This window comes from Bubalus kerabau, chromosome 14 (genome assembly GCF_029407905.1).
Source record: "Bubalus kerabau isolate K-KA32 ecotype Philippines breed swamp buffalo chromosome 14, PCC_UOA_SB_1v2, whole genome shotgun sequence".
Lineage (NCBI taxonomy): Eukaryota > Metazoa > Chordata > Mammalia > Artiodactyla > Bovidae > Bubalus > Bubalus kerabau.
In genome coordinates this window covers 43,520,487-43,537,162 of record NC_073637.1, presented here as the reverse complement: position 1 = coordinate 43,537,162, position 16,676 = coordinate 43,520,487, and the positions used below count along the sequence as shown (strand labels likewise).

Below are 16,676 nucleotides of genomic sequence, written 5' to 3'. Positions count from 1 at the left end.
TGCATTCCAGGAATAAGTTCCCCTTGGTCATAGTGTATAATCATTTAAAAATGAGTGGTGTTGAATTCAGTTGGTAATATTTTATTGAGGCTTTTTGCATTAATGTTCATAAAGAATATGGGATATAATTTTCTTTTTTCTTGTAGTCTGCCAGGCTCCTCTGTTCATGGAATTCTCCAGGCAAGAATACTGGAGTGGGTAGCCATTCCCTTCTCCAGGGAATCTTCCTGATCCAGGGACTGAACCTGGGTCTCCCACATTGCAGGCAGATTTTTTTACTATCTGAGCCTCAAGAGAAGACCTTTCACTTTCACTTTTTTTTTTTTTAGATTGAGGATTTTTGCATCAATATTCATAAAGGACACGTGTGTGTGTGTGTGTTAGTTGCTCAGTGGTGTCCAGTTCTTTGAGACGCCGTGGCCTATAATCTACCAGGCTCCTCTGTCTATGGGATTCTCCAGGCAAGAAAACTGGAGTGGATTGCCATGGTCTCCTCTAGGGGATCTTCCTGATCCAGAAATTGAACACAGGTCTCTTATGTCTCCTGCATTGGCAGAAGGGTTCTTTAAGATATTAGTATATAATTTTCTTTTCCTTGAATTTGCCTTTGGTACCAGGGTAATTCTAGTTTCATAGAATGAGTTAGAAAGTGATCTCTTCTCTGTAATATTTTGGCAAAAACTAAGAAGGATTGTTATTAGTCCCACTTTAAATGTTTGATAGAAGTCACCATGGAAGATCCAGAGATTTTCTTTGTTGAGTGACATGCAGATACTGATTCTGTCTCCTTCCTAGCTTCTGCCTCCTTCCTAGGTCTATTCAGATTTCCTGCATCTTCATAATTTGGTCTTTGTAGGTTTTGTTTCTAGAAATTTGTCCACTTCATATAATTTATCTAATTTTTTCAGCATGCAATTATTCATAATACTCTCTTACAATTCTTTTTATTTCTGTAAAAATGGTAGTAATATGTCCACTTTTATTTCTGATTTTAGTAATTTGAGTCTTCTCTTTTTCTTATTTAAAGAGCTAAAGGTTTGTCAATTTTGTTGACCTTTTTGAAGAACTGACTTTTGGGTTCATTGACAATTTTTTATAGTTATTTTATTCTATTTCATTTATCTCTGCTCTAATCATTATCATTTATTTCCTTCTACTAGCTTTGGGTTTAGTTTTCTTTTTTCTAGTTCCTTAAGTTTTAAAATTAGCTTTCTGATTTGAGAATTTTCTTGCTTCTTCTAATGTAAGCTGTATAGCTATACATTTCCCTTTAGTACTAGTTTTAGTACTAGCTTCATCTTACAAGTTTCATTATGGTGTAGCTTAATTTCATTCATCTGTGCTTTTTAATTTCCCTTATGAATTTTCCTTTGATCCATTTATTTAAAAAATATTGTTTAATTTGCATATTTTGTTAAATTTGCACTTTTCTTTCTCTTACTGATTTATAACTCGATCCCATTGGATTGGAGAATTACTTTGTATGATAGCTTTTAAAATCTCTTAAGGCTCACATTATGACCTAATATATGTTCTGTCCCCCAAAACATCCCATGTGCACCTGAGAAGAAGGTGTATATTCTTGTCATTAGATAAAGTGTTCTATATGTGTCTGTTATATATGGTTGATTTATTGTGCTGTTTAAGTCTTCTATTTTTTACTTCTTTTCTATCTGGTTTTGCTATCTATTGTCGATAGTGAGTTATTGCTGTGCTGTGCTTAGTCACTCAGTCATGTCTGACTCGTTGTGACTCTACAGACTAGCTTGGCAAGCTCTTCTGTCCATGGGGATTCTCCAGGTAAGAATATTGGGGAGGGTTGCCATGCCCTCTTCCAGGGAGTCTTCCCAACCCAGGGATCAAACCCAGGTCTCCTACATTGCAGGCAGATTCTTTACCATCTGAACCACCAGGGAAACCCAGTGAGTTATTAATATCTTCAACTATTACTGTAGAGCTATTTCTTCTTAGATTCTGTCAAATTTTATTTCCTGTATTCTGATGGTTTTTTGTTGTGTGTAAATAAATGTTTATAATTGTCTTTTGTTTCTGCTCTATTCAATTTCTTAATAATATATAATGTAATTCTTTGTCCTTTTAAGTTTTTCTGATTTAAAGTTTATTTTATTTAATGCTAGTATAGCCACCATGCTCCCTTTAAGTTCCTGTTTGCATGGGGTATCTTTTTCCATTCTTTCACTTTTGGTAAGTTTGTATTTGGATCTGAAGTGACTCTCTTATAGACAGCATATAGTTGGATCATGTGTGTTTTTCTATTCTGCCAACCTCTATCTATTGATTAAATAATTTGTTCCATTTACAGTTAAAGTATGCTGAAAACCAGGGACTGTTATTTTGCTATTTGCTTTCTACATATTTTACAGCTACTTTTTAATCCCTCATTCCCTGTATGGCTGTTTTCTTTTGAGCTTTGCTCATTATTTGTAGTAGAATATTTTAATTCTCTTTTCCCTTTGTGCATATTCTATATCTCATGGTTGCCATGAGGATTATTATCTTAAAGTTACAACATTAAGCTTTTTAGTTTCCATAGATATTTATCCGTTGTTTATGCAGCTTTTTCATAAAGATAATTTTAAAATGTAAAATACTCACAAATTCTTAAAGTGCATTATGAGGCATTATAATTTTATATAGTGGACATTTTACTAGCAAAGTTATAAGTACCTATCACAAAAATTCTTTCCTCACACTTTAAAAAAAATAACACTGATGAAATAGTAGAAGCAATTTCTCTGTGAAGCCTATAAGTATCTACTGTACTTTCAATAAAAGTTCCATTGACAAATATTTTTAGCACACTTCTTTCACTGGTCACTTTGTAAAAAACCTCTTGAATCTGGCTTCTATATTCAAGCATGTCCAATCCCACAACTTTGTAATTAACATTCATGTCATGCAAAAGCATGTTTACCATTGTACTGTAAGAACAAAATGTTTTTGAGAAAATCATTACCTAATTATCAGAAATTGCTTCTTGGATTTGATTCACAGGAGCAGTTGCTGAGTTCCTCAAAGATGATGATGTGCTATTCCCCTTAGCAGAGGCAGAAACTCTCACTGCCAATCAAGCTGGCCCACTGAGTCACTCAAACTTTGGATGAGCAGCTCCTTATCAGAGCTGCATGGTGCCAGCACACAGTCCTGATTTGAATGGTCACTTTTAATTTCAGTAAGTATGCGCTTTTACAGCTCTATCCTCACCCCTTCTTGTTGCTGATATCACAAAGTTTCATCTTTATACATTCATCATCTTCATCTGTGCACGTTCAGTTGAGTCCAACTTTTTTGCAACCCTATGAACTGTAGCCCACCAGGTTCCTCTGTCCATGAAATTTTCCAGGCAAAAATACTAGAGTGGGTTGCTGTTTTCTACCCCTAAGTGAATGTCAGTTTCATGTTGGTCAGAGCTGGCTACGTGTGTGTGTGCGTGTGTGTGTACGTGTGTATGTATGTGTTAACAGTCTTGTCCAATTCTTTGTGACCCCCAGGGACTGTAGCCCATCAGGCTCCTCTGTCCATGGAATTCTCCAGGCAAGAATACTGGAGTGAGTAGCCATTTCTTTCTCCAGGGGATCTTCCTGACTCAAGGATTAAAGCCAGATTTCCTGCACTGTAGGTAGATTCTTTACCATGTGAGCCACCAGGGGCACCCTCTTTATACAAGGTGTGCTCTAAAGGAAACTTTCCAACACAGTAGTCTCTTAAGGGCTTCCTTCCCTGGTGGCTCAGACAGGAAGGAATCCTCCTGCAATGCGGGAGACCTGGGTTTGATCCCTGGGTTGGGAAGATCTTCTGGAAGAGGGCATAGCAACCCACTCCAGTATTCTTTCCTGGAGAATCCCCATGGTCAGAGGAGCTTGGCAGCCCACAGTCCATGGTGTTGCAGAGTCAGGCACAACTGAGTGACTAAGCACACACTCTCTTAAGTTGTGTTTTAAACAAAACACTGAATTATAAACCGCAGTTATAATAGTATTAGTTTTTAGAGTAATAATTTTAAATAAGATTTTCATTTCTTGGATCTTGTAGAAAATAATAAATGGACTTACAAACCATTGTTAGAAAAATGCTGGCTTTACAATTGTCCACAAAATGTAAACATACATTTGGTGAATTGTTTTTATTTCTTCAGGTGACTTTGTGTTGTTGCCTTATGTCCTTTCATTTCACCCCTGCAGGACTCTCTTGAGTGTGTCCAGCTCAAGCGCAGGTCTAGTGGTAAAAACTCTTTCAGTTTTGTCTGAGAATGTCTTAATTTCCCCCTCACTTTTGGAGAACATTTTTATTGGATATAGGATTCTTGGTTAAGATATTTTTCTCTTTTATTAGTTTAAATATATAGACCCTTGACTTCTGGCCTCCAAAGGTTGTGTTAAGAAATCTGTTAATAATTTTATTGAGGATTCTTTGTATGCGATGACTCACTTTCCTCTTTCTGCTCCCAGGGTTCTCTCTTACTCTTTTGAATGTTTGATTATAATGTGTGTTAATGTTGGTCTCTGAGTTCACCATACTTGGAATATATATAGTTTCTTAGATATTTGAAATTAAATATTTCATCAAATTTTGGAAATTTTCAACCATTTTTTTTTCAGATATTGTATTCTCTTCTTTCTTTTTTTCTTCTTCTGTGACTTCTACAATGTGTATATCAGTTCATTGATGATGTCCCACAGGTTATTTAGACTCTGTTCACTTGTCTTCAATCTTTTCTCTTTCTGTTCTCCAGACTCGATAATTTTATCCCAGGGGGCTGGTTTTTTCAGTGTTTCATTCACAGGACTGGGTAGATATACATGTATGGTTGCTGAGAGCTGTATTAGATAGTTTTATTGGTAATTCAGAACATTTTCTTCTTTTAAAGTTTCCCACTCAAAGACAATATATATTGGACCAACACTGTTCATTCCAACAAATACAGCTAAAAATCCTAGATGTTATATGAACACACACACACACACAGACACACACATGAAAACTTGAGAGATACAGATGGAAAATTATATATACATATATCACTTTTTCTGACCAATTTCTTCCTAAACAACTATCAGCAAGCAAACTTACATAAAGACAAGTAACAAGAATACAGATATTGAGTATTGAATGTTATTATATAAATGAAGTAGGAAATAAGGAATATTTACTACATTATATTAAATTAAATTTATTATGAAAACGTATTTTGCCATTTGAATGCAAATATATTTTAACATAACTTTTTATTTCATTAATCTTAAATATGTCTCTTGACACATTCAGTTCAGTTCAGTTCAGTAGCTCAGTCATGTCTGACTCTTTGCAACCCCATGAATTGCAGCACGCCAGGCCTCTCTGTCCATCACCAACTCCCGGAGTTCACTCAGACTCACGTCCATCGAGTCCATGATGCCATCCAGCCATCTCATCCTCTGTCATCCCTTTCTCCTCCTACCCCCAATCCCTCCCAGCATCAGAGTCTTTTCCAATGAGTCAACTCTTTGCATGAGGTGGCCAAAGTACTGGAGTTTCAGCTTTAGCATCATTCCTTCCAAAGAAATCCCAGGGCTGATCTCCTTCAGAATGGACTGATTGGATCTCCTTCACACATTAATTCATATATATATATATACATATATGTATATATACACACACACATACCACCTATTCTTTATCCATATATCTGCAAATAGTTATTTGCAATAGCTTCCATATCTTAGCTATTGCAAATAACGCTGCCATGAATGTTGGAGTGTAAATATCTTTTTGAATAAATGTTTTTGGTTTCTTCAGATATATATTCAGCAACGGAATTGCTGGATCCTGTGGTAGTTCTATTTTTAGGTTTTCAGACCTCCATACTGTTTGCTCTAGTAGCTGCACCAATTTACATTCCTACCAACAGTGTATGAGATTCTATTTCTTTACATCCTCACTAATATTTATTATTTGTAGATTTTTAATGATTAGCCATTGTGACAGGTATGAGGTTATATCTCACTGTAGGGTTATTCCGTGTTTTAAGGAAAACAAACGCTTTGGTGAATTTGAGTTTTGTCTTATTCAGTTTGTTGCTATAATAAAATATAATTCCCTAGGAGACTTAAAAGCATAAATTTATTTTCTCACCTTTCTACAGGCTGAAATCAGAGATCAGGGTGCCTAGCATGATTGGGTTCTGGTGATAACTATTGTCCTGGTTTTTATTTTTTTTTATTTTTTAATTTTTTAAAATTTTATTTTATTTTTAAATTTTACATAATTGTATTAGTTTTGCCAAATATCAAAATGAATCCACCACAGGTATACATGTGTTCCCCATCCTGAACCCTCCTCCCTCCTCCCTCCCCATTTCATCCCTCTGGGTCATCCCAGTGCACCAGCCCCAAGCATCCAGTATCCTGCATCGAACCTGGACTGGCAACTCGTTTCATGCATGATATTATACATGTTTCAATGCCATTCTCCCAAATCTTCCCACCCTCTCCCTCTCTCACAGAGTCCATAAGACTGTTCTATACGTCAGTGTCTCTTTTGCTGTCTCGTACACAGGGTTATTGTTACCATTTTTCTAAATTCCATATATATGCATTAATATACTGTATTGGTGTTTTTCTTTCTGGCTTACTTCACTCTGTATAATAGGCTCCAGTTTCATCCACCTCATTAGAACTGATTCAAATGTATTCTTTTTAATGGCTGAGTAATACTCCATTGTGTATATGTACCACAGCTTTCTTATCCATTCATCTGCTGATGGACATCTGGGTTGTGTCCTGGTTTTTAGATAACCAACTTCTCACGGTATGTCCTCACACAATGGGGAGAGGAAGATCTGGTGTCTTTTCTTCTTTATGTGTGTGTTAGCCCCTCAGTTGTGTTCAACTCTTTGCAACCCCATGGACCACAGTCCATCAGACATCTCTGTCCATGGGGCTCTCCAAGCAAGAATACTGGAGTGGATAGCCGTTTCCTTCAATCCCATCCTGGGGCTCTATCCTTATGACCTCATCTAAATCTATTTAAGGGCTTCCCAGGTGACTTAGTGGATAAAGAACCCACCTGAGATGCAGGAGACAAAAGATGTAGGTTCAGTTCCTGAGAGGAGAAGATCCCCTGGAGGAGGGCATAGCAACCCTCTCTGGTACTTTTGCCTGGAGAATCCCATGGACAGAGGAGCCTGGTGGGTCCTACAGGGTTGCAGAGTCTGACATGACTGTCACGACTGAGTGTGCACACAGAACTAATTACTTTCCAAAGACTATGCTGTGGGCTGTGCTTAGTCACTCAGTCATGTCCAACTCTTTGTAACCCTATGGACTGTAGCCTTCCAGGCTCCTCTGTCCATGGGGATTCTCCAGGCAAGAATACTGGAGTGGGTTGCCATGACCTCCTCCAGGAGATCTTCCCAACCCAGGGACTGAAACCAGGTCTCCCACATTGTAGGTGAGTTTTTTTTTTATCATCTGGGCCACCAGGAAAGGCCAAGAATACTGGAGTGGGTAGCCTATCCCTTCTTCAGGGGATCTGCCCAACCCAGGAATTGAACTGGGGTCTCCTGTATTGTAGGCAGTCTTAACCAGCTGAGCTATGAGGGAAGACATTACTCTTTAATACCATCACATTGGAGCTTAGGAATTCAACATATGAATATGCTGGGGGGTGGGCACAAACATTCTGTCCTTAATAGATTTATTTTACTACAAAAATCCAAAAAAGATTTTCATTTAAAATTGAATGCCACTTATTGCACTACATGTAGATTATTCCTATAAATCTGTATATAAGCTTTTTTCCAAATCAACATTATAAAAATATCTGTGGTGTTTCTTTAAAATTCAGGCTCACAGATCCAAAATACATGTTCTTATAAGCTCTTATCCCCATTAATACTATGCAACTATTGCTGTAAATGTTAAAAAAGAAAACTTTTAAGCAATCAAGAGACATTTTAATGGATACATTATTAAATGCATATTTATTTAATGCAGAAGTCATTATATAATTATTTGAAAATTTAATTTGCTACATATTTAATGTCAAGGTATTAGTAACAACATAATAATGACTACATTTTTAAGCATCCAGCAAGGCACTGTAATTTAGTTGTGTTATTACATTTTAACTTCATAGGAGGCTTACAAGATGCATAATAATAGTATTTTCAGCTTTAATATTTAGAAACTGAGATTTATAGCTAGCTAACAAATAGAAGATCAAACATATGAATTTAAGAAGCTCTAGATCTGATTCCATTTCCTGTGCTCTGACCAATGTTAACAAGAACGTGACTGAAGTTACTTTTAGATTTCAAAAAAAGTTCTGTGCATTTAATTAATTAATTTAGTTATCTTTATTATTCATCTACATTTTTATGTTTCATTGTAAAGTATTGCCGTCACCGAAGACACAACTTCAAATTTGTAACCTTTAAATATGATCTTTCTGTGATTGGTACTGGTATTTTGAAATTTAGCATGTTGAGAATCTCCAGGAGAGTAATGAGTTTAATTTTCCATAGAATCAACAGATTTCTTTGGTCAACCGAAAAAAAGACTGAAATTTACAAGTTTCTCATAAGTTAGACCTACCATACATTTTCTTCTCATTATAAAAATGCAAAGAGGAAGTGACAGAAATTTTTGCTTTTATAGATCTGGCCTATAGTATGCAGACATTCTGTGTGGCAATAGTACAGTTTCAGTTGTGAACTCCCATGCTTTGATACTTTAGACTGGAGTATATCTTTTGGAGCCTTGGTTAGAAATCTGAAACCCTCATTATTTCTGCATTTGTTAAACTATGTCTTTTGTTCCACTTGCAGACCAAGTAGTCTGCTTTGATAAAACTTGATCTACATTCAGAGATCTGCTCTGATGTTGGTTTTCTAAATGGTTCATCCTGGGGCACCCTAGAATGTTTGAGAAGATATTTTTAACTAGTTTCTTTCTTTTTTTTTTTTTGTTCTTTTTAGCTTGGCTGTTTTCATTTATATACCTGAAACTTATGACTTTTGCCTTTGCTCTAAGACTGAAACTGTTTTGAAAAGCTTAGCATTCATATGTTTTGCAAGATTTTCATGAATTAATGCTCTTATTTCAAATGTAAAATCTTATTTAATAATTTCATCCATATATATATACAGATCTAGATAAACATATATGTGTGTACATGTTTTACAAAGGGAATTTGCTGTCTTAAAACAGAAATACATAGGTATGTTCTACCTATGTTTACTCAAAATGTTCTTGTCAAGATCAGAATTCTAAAGGTTATTCTTCTGTATCTATTCTCTTTGAAATTGTGCTCATTGAGGGATGTAACTGAGGGTATCTTGAAAACAGTTTATTTTAGGATTTCACATATAAACAATTCATGAACTGAAAAATAATCTTAAACTGTAGTGTCATTTTTAAATTTTCAAGATACTTTCTGTATCTCAACTTTTAATTTGTGGACATTCATGAGGTTAAATTAGTGATGTTAAACTATTTCCTCCATGCACATATGCAGACACTAATATATATTTATATCAGTTTTCTGGGTCCTTACATCTATTATGCATTCCACTACAGCACCTATATGAGAGAATAGAAATTGACTTTACTTTCCTTCCCTAGGGCAATTAACAAGCAGTTAGAGACCTCTTTTGTAATTTATAAAATGCACCTTAACTCCCACAATAAAGGCTGAGCACTAAACCAAAGACATGTTCCAGTAGAGACCAAGAGATATTTGAATACTCTGCCAAGGCAGATCTGAATGCCTTTGAAACTGAAAGTGGGGCTGCAACTTCTAGAAGAATATCTGAAAGTATGATGCTGCATACTCCTGAACAGATGAGTTTAAAGAGATATCCTACTTAATTAATTAATTAATTTATTTATTTTGTCCAAGAGCTATTGCTTCTCCTTTTGCAAGATGTTGGAAAAGCCTGTCCACCATAAAGGACTTGTAAAATTTCAGTAGCTTTCAATACTCCTTTTGCTGACCCACAAGCTAATAAATAGTTTAAATCTTAGCATAATTTGTGTAAGGGATGTACAATGTATGATAAAAGAGATAGATTACATATTGGAGACTTTGCAAAAATTAGCTGGAATCAAGGAAGCAACCCTGGAACTGGATTTTTTAATTAATTTATTTTTAATTAGAGGATGATTGCTTTACATTTATGTGTTGGTTTCCATCATACATCAACATGAATCAGCCACAGATATACACATGTCCCACACCTCTTGATCTTCCTTCCCACCTCCAACCCCATCCCATCCTGCTACATTGTAACAGAGAAGTGGATTTGAGCACTCTGCATCATACAGCATTCTCACTGTCTATCTGTTTCCATATGGTAATGTATAAGTTTCAATGTTACGCTCTCAATTCATCCCCTCCTCCTTCCCCCACTGTGTTCACAAGTTTGTTCTCTATATCTGTATCTCCATTGATGGTATTTGATCTAGGTGGTTGGAGTTTAAGAATGGATAAATTTCAAGACCCATTGGCTTAGAAACACATTTTCTGGGCATGGAATATAATACTCTGGCAAGAATTTCAGGGAATGGAGCACATTTACTGCTCAGTTCAGTTCAGTTCAGCCACTCAGTCATGTCTGACTATTTATGACCCCATAGACTGAAGCATGCCAGACTTCCCTGTCCATCATCAACTCTCAGAGCCTGCTCAAACTCATGTCCATTGAGTTGGTGATGCCATCCAACCATCTCATCCTCTGTCGTCAGCCCCTTCTCCTCCCACCTTCAAGTTTTCCCTTCATCAGGGTTTTTTCCAATGAGTCAGTTCTTTGCATCAGGTAGCCAAAGTATTAGAGCTTCAGCTTCAGCATCAGTCCTTCCAATGAATATTCAGGATTGATTTCCTTTAGGATTGACTAGTTGGATCTCCTTGCCATACAAGGGAATCTCAAGAGTCTTCTCCAACACCACAGCAGTCTAGGTTTGTCATGAATTTTCTTCCAAGGAGCAAGCGTCTTTTAATTTTATGGCTGCAGTCACCATCTGCAGTGATTTTGGTGCCCAAGAAAAGAAAATCTGTCACTGTTTCCCTTGTTTCCCATCTATTTGCCATGTAGTGATGGGACTGGATGCCATGATCTTAGTTTTCTGAATGTTGGGTTTTACTGCTACAGAAACTTTTATAAACCTGGCTAACATTTACTGCTGGAGAACCTTTTAGAAATATGGAAAAAATGATGGCCAAAGATGAACCTTTGATATGTCTCTATTTCTATTTAAAAATGTGTACACTTTTCTCATATCCTTGGAAGGACTAGCTGTTATCCCCATAGAGTTAAATCCTTATTATGAGTGTGAGTTTGCCTTTCTTCACTTCAGACATCCAGCACAACTATGCAGGGCATTATGTAATACCTGATCCATAAGCATATAACTGTATAGAGCATAGTATTACGACCAGAAGACTATACCTTGTACATGGCTAGCCTAATTACCTCCTTCTTTTCCTCTGTCTTTCAATGGGTATAATAACTACTGTATTCTGAAGGTTCTCTTTACTTTCTCATGCTCCTTCCACTAATAAATCTCTTGCAAAACTAATCCCACTTTACCATCAGCTTTTCCACAAATGCAAAATGAGTCAGAGTATAAATTTATGGAGTAACCCAAGAGAATTCAAAACGATCTTCTCTTACTCACCTAATGGGACTCAGGAAATAGTTCTTAAACATATTTTGAGTGAACATTTGTGGGACTGTGCATGAGGACAAAGATTAGCAGCCATCATTTATTGCTTTTGCTGTGTTACTTTATTTTCGTCTTTTGAACTGAGTGAGTGTAAACAGCTATTAGCCTGTGAGCACAGAGGGAAGAAAAAAAGGACTCTTCATTTTAACAGTGAGTGAAGATAGCAGTTTACACTATAGATGGGTGTTGAGAGTTGTATTCTATGAAGGAAAAAACGTTGTCCCATGCCAACAACCATTTGTCACTTATTAGCATCATGCAGAGGCATTTCCCTTTAAATAAATGCACAAGTAAGTTTAGCCCTGTCAATCAAGCTGGGGTTTTTTAGAGAATATAAGAGATTCTCCCCCTTATTTGGTTGAGAATGAAGAAGAATATGAAGGAAAGAAGGCAAAATAAAATCCAAAACAGTTAAAAAACATTATTACTAAGCAGTTGGCCGTGGCTGTTTAATATTACTATGGAACAAATTATTTTTGTAATCTACTCTGGGAATTGTTCCTAGATACATAACATACTCATATATCTCATGCTGCTATTTACACTGAGTAAGTTATTGATTAGCACCTCCAAAATGCTCTCAAGTTTGGACACTCATCTGTGTCACTTGGGGAGCTTTAACAAATACCCATGCCTTAGTCACACATCTGGAGATTCTGACTCAATTGTCCTGGATGAGTATAGGCATTAGTATTTTTAAAAGTTTCTTGTTCAGTCACTAAGTCCTGTCTGACTCTTTGTGACCCCATGGACTGCAGCACACCAGGCTTCTTGTCCTTCACTGTTTCCTGGAGTTTGCTCAAATTAATGTCCATTGAGTCAGTGATGCTATCTAACCATCTCATTCTCTCTTGATCGCTCCTCCTTTTGCCTTCAATCTTTCCCATCATTAGGGTCTTTTCCAATGAGTTGGCTCTTCACATCAGGTGGCCAAAGTACTGAAGCTTCAGCTTCACCATCAGTCCTTCCAATGAGTATTCAGGGTTGATTTTCTTTAGGATTGACTGGTTTGATCTCATTGCTGGCCATGTCATCAAAGTAATGTCTCTGCTTTTTAATATGCTGTCTAAGTTTGTCATAGCTTTCCTTCCAAGGAGCAAGCATCTTTTAATTTCATGGCTACAGTCACCATCTTCACTGATTTTGGATGCCACGGAAATAAAATCTGTCACTGCTTCTACATCCTCCCCTTCTGTTTGCCATGAAGTGATGGGATTGGATGCCATGATCTTAGTTTTTTGAATGCTGAGTTTTAAGCCAGTTTTTTCACTCTCCTCTTTCACCCTCATCAAGAGACTCATTAGTTCTTCTTTACTTTCCACCATTAGAAAAGTTTCTTGGATGTTCTAAAATGCAATCAGGATTAAAAGCAATTGGTAACATGCAAAAGAGAAGGAGAGAGAGACTGATATTCCATCCGTATTTTAGGTCAGTGGAAAGTTGTATGTCTACCTGAACTGTTTGACAGAAGGAAACCTCGGTTTGATTCCTGGGTTGGTAAGATCTGCTGGATGAGGGCATGGCAACCCACTCCAGTATTCTTGCCTGGAGAATCCCCATGTACAGAGGAACCTGGTGGGCTACAGTCCAGGGGGTCTCAAAGAGTTGGACCTGCTTGAGTGACTAAACACAAGCACAAGGAAGGGTCAGAAGCATTTTCTTGTCATGTTAGGTCTTGATGGACTAACTCACATTGTATTTTGTCTCAGTTCCAGAAAAACATCTATTTCTACTTTATTGACTATGCCAAAGCCTTTGACTGTGTGGATCACAATAAACTGTGGAAAATACTGAAAGAGATAGGAATACCAGATCACCTGACCTGCCTCTTGAGAAACCTGTATGCAGGTCAGGAAGCAACAGTTAGAACTGGATATGGAACAACAGACTGGTTCCAAATAGGAAAAGGAGTATGTCAAGGCTGTATATTGTCACCCTGCTTATTTAACTTATATGCAGAGTACATCATGAGAAATGCTGGGCTGGAAGAAGCACAAGCTGGAATCAAGATTGCCAGGAGAAATATCAATAACCTCAGATATGCAGATGAAACCACCCTTATGACAGAAAGTAAAGAGGAACTAAAAAGCCCCTTGATGAAAGTGAAAAAGGAGAGTGAAAAAGTTGGCTTAAAGCTCAACATTCAGAAAACGAAGATCATGGCATCCAGTCCCATCACTTCATGGGAAATAGATGGGGAAACAGTGGAAACAGTGTCAGACTTTATTTTTAGGGGCTCCAAAATCACTGCAGATGGTGACTGCAGCCATGAAATTAAAAGACACTTACTCCTTGGAAGGAAAGTTGTGACCAACCTAGATAGCATATTAAAAAGCAGAGACATTACTTTGCCAACAAAGGTCTGTCTAGTCAAGGCTATGGTTTTTCCAGTGGTTATGTATGGATGTGAGAGTTAGACTATAAAGAAAGCTAAGCGCCATAGAATTGATGCTTTTGAACTGTGATGTTGGAGAAGACTCATGGGAGTCCCTTGGACTGCAAGGAGATCCAACCAGTCCATTCTGAAGAAGATCAGTCCTGGGTGTTCTTTGGAAGGATTGATACTAAAGCTGAAACTCCAATACTTTGGCCACCTCATGCGAAGAACTGACTCATTGGAAAAGACTCTGATGCTGGGAGGGATTGAGGGCAGGAGGAGAAGGGGACGACAGAGGATGAGATGGCTGGATGGCATCACTGACTCGATGGACATAAGTTTGAGTAAACTCCGGGAGTTGGTGATGGACAGGGAGGCCTGGCGTGCTGCGATTCATGGGGTTGCAAAGAGTCGGACGTGACTGAGCAAGTGAACTGAACTGAACTGAAAGACCCACACCATCCTCTTAACTTGACTACCTCCAAAGCCTTAGTGTCAGTACCACAGTAACTCTGCCAGGGTCTTTCAGCCTAGATTACTGAAAGTTCCATGCTTTACAAATTAGGTTTTTGAGTCACATCAAATTCTTAAGTCATTAGTAATTTTATTTATACTGCTTTAAACTCATCTTTTTTAAAAAAAGAAGATATCACATTGTGTCAAAAATAAACCTGACCAAATAGTAAGTTGATGCTCCAGATTAGACCGCAGGGCTCTTTGCTCTGCATTCTGCTGCTTAACTCACTGAGGCATGAGGTTAGGGTATGACTTTGAAGCCAGCCACAGCCTCTTTGGGTTAATCCTTAGGCTTAATGCCTTAAGACTTAGGGAGCTGCAACATACCAATTCCCACATGTCCCGCTTCTCTTAGTGATGCGTTAGTTTTTGCTTCATCATTTCTGCAAGCATCATAAGTGTCAAATGGGTCGATAAAAGCATCAGTATTAGGACAGTTCATATCCTGGTGGTCAGCAAGTGCTCACATGTGGAGAATCAAGTGGCGTATCACTCCACGAATGTCTCCAAGACATGAGAATTAGGCTGCAATGACACGTTTCTCAGATGAAGCAAAACAATAATTTCTAATCTGCTACATTCCATTGTTGGGTTGCTCAGTCATTCATAGAGACTTCTGGTAACAATTAATACAGTCATAAAAAAGGGAAAATAACAGGGGAAAACATGCACACAAATTGAAAGCAGATATCTGAACACTGTTATCCCACAAATTTAGATCAACCACACGTCTGCCTGGAAACTTGTAAATAGCATACATAAGTGATGTTATCATATAAAGTGTGGTGGGGAAATCACAATGGAGACCATTTGTACATTCTGGAATTAATATCTATGTGCAGATAATTAAGAGAACAATAAAAATACACGAAACAAATGTACACAGGGGAAGGTAAGAACTGAACATGATCCAAATATGTCATATTGTGGAAACCTTGGGGAAATAAAGCTTTATGGGATACTGGCAGACAGCATTGCTGCTGGAACCAGGATTTTCAAGCCTTTCAGCCTGGAAATAATGTTTTCAGTTAATAAGGGTGTGTGGGTGAAATTAGACTCACCACTCCCACTATTGTAGCCAGAATTATGTGCCTCATTTCCATACCCGGTCCTAAAAATTATTCTTGCAATTTCTCTTATGAGAAAGCTTTTGAACAAGCCATGGTAGCATCAACTGATATCAAGATACACCTTCTTTGTGTTGCTTATGTGCACATACTCTTACTTTGCAAAGTTTTAGATGTGCACACAGGCATCTGAAACACTCCAGCATGTTCCAAGAGAACAGAACTTAACCAAGTGTGTCAGTTTTAATTTTTTACCCAATTAAAATTCTTTGAAGACTGCCGAGGTTATTAAAAGGCAAAAGTATTACATCTAGCAGTGTTTTCACAAGCTAGTGCTTCCTGGTTTTAGGAACATGTGTGGAAAGAATATTTGCAACAATATAGACACAAGGCCAGGTATGGTCTGAGTGATATAAATCTTTTGTTTACGTATCTCACAGTATAGTGCGGCAGGCTTTGGGCTGGGGGGTGGAATGTCTCATATTTGAGGCACAATTAAGTGCACATGTAGCTTTCTGTGCACAATTCACTGTGCACTTTGATTTATAACAGACTAGATTTCAAAATTGATAGGTTTATATAATCGTGTGTGCTCCTGGGTGTGTGTGTATGTTGGAGAAAAGGGAGTTCAGATTTGTTTTAAGAAGTCTTTGGTATTTCTTTATAAATTCCAGTGAAATTAAAAATATATAATATTTATATTATATTAAAATATAATATTTAAACTATATTCATAAATAGTTTGAAAAAATGCAAAAAATTAAACACAAGGAAATTTCTAGACGTGGCTTCCAAATACCAAAAGACCTGCAGTTTCTTTTGAGAGAGATAAACAAAAAGGATTAAGCTCATTGAATAGTGTAAGCACAAAGGATTCTGTCACAAATTGCTTTCAAACAAAACTTTCCCATGTTCACTTAACTTTGTAAAATTGTTAATAAGGAAAAAAGAATGATACTACTCTCAGCAGTAAATAGACATTTTGGATGG

General features: G+C 37.1%; 1 pseudogene; it reads right to left on the bottom strand.

Annotated features, from left to right (window-relative positions):
- Nucleotides 1-2,691: 2,691 nt before the first annotated feature.
- LOC129626905 (glutaredoxin-2, mitochondrial-like) lies at nt 2,692-14,958 on the bottom strand (annotated as a pseudogene).
- Nucleotides 14,959-16,676: the final 1,718 nt, after the last annotated feature.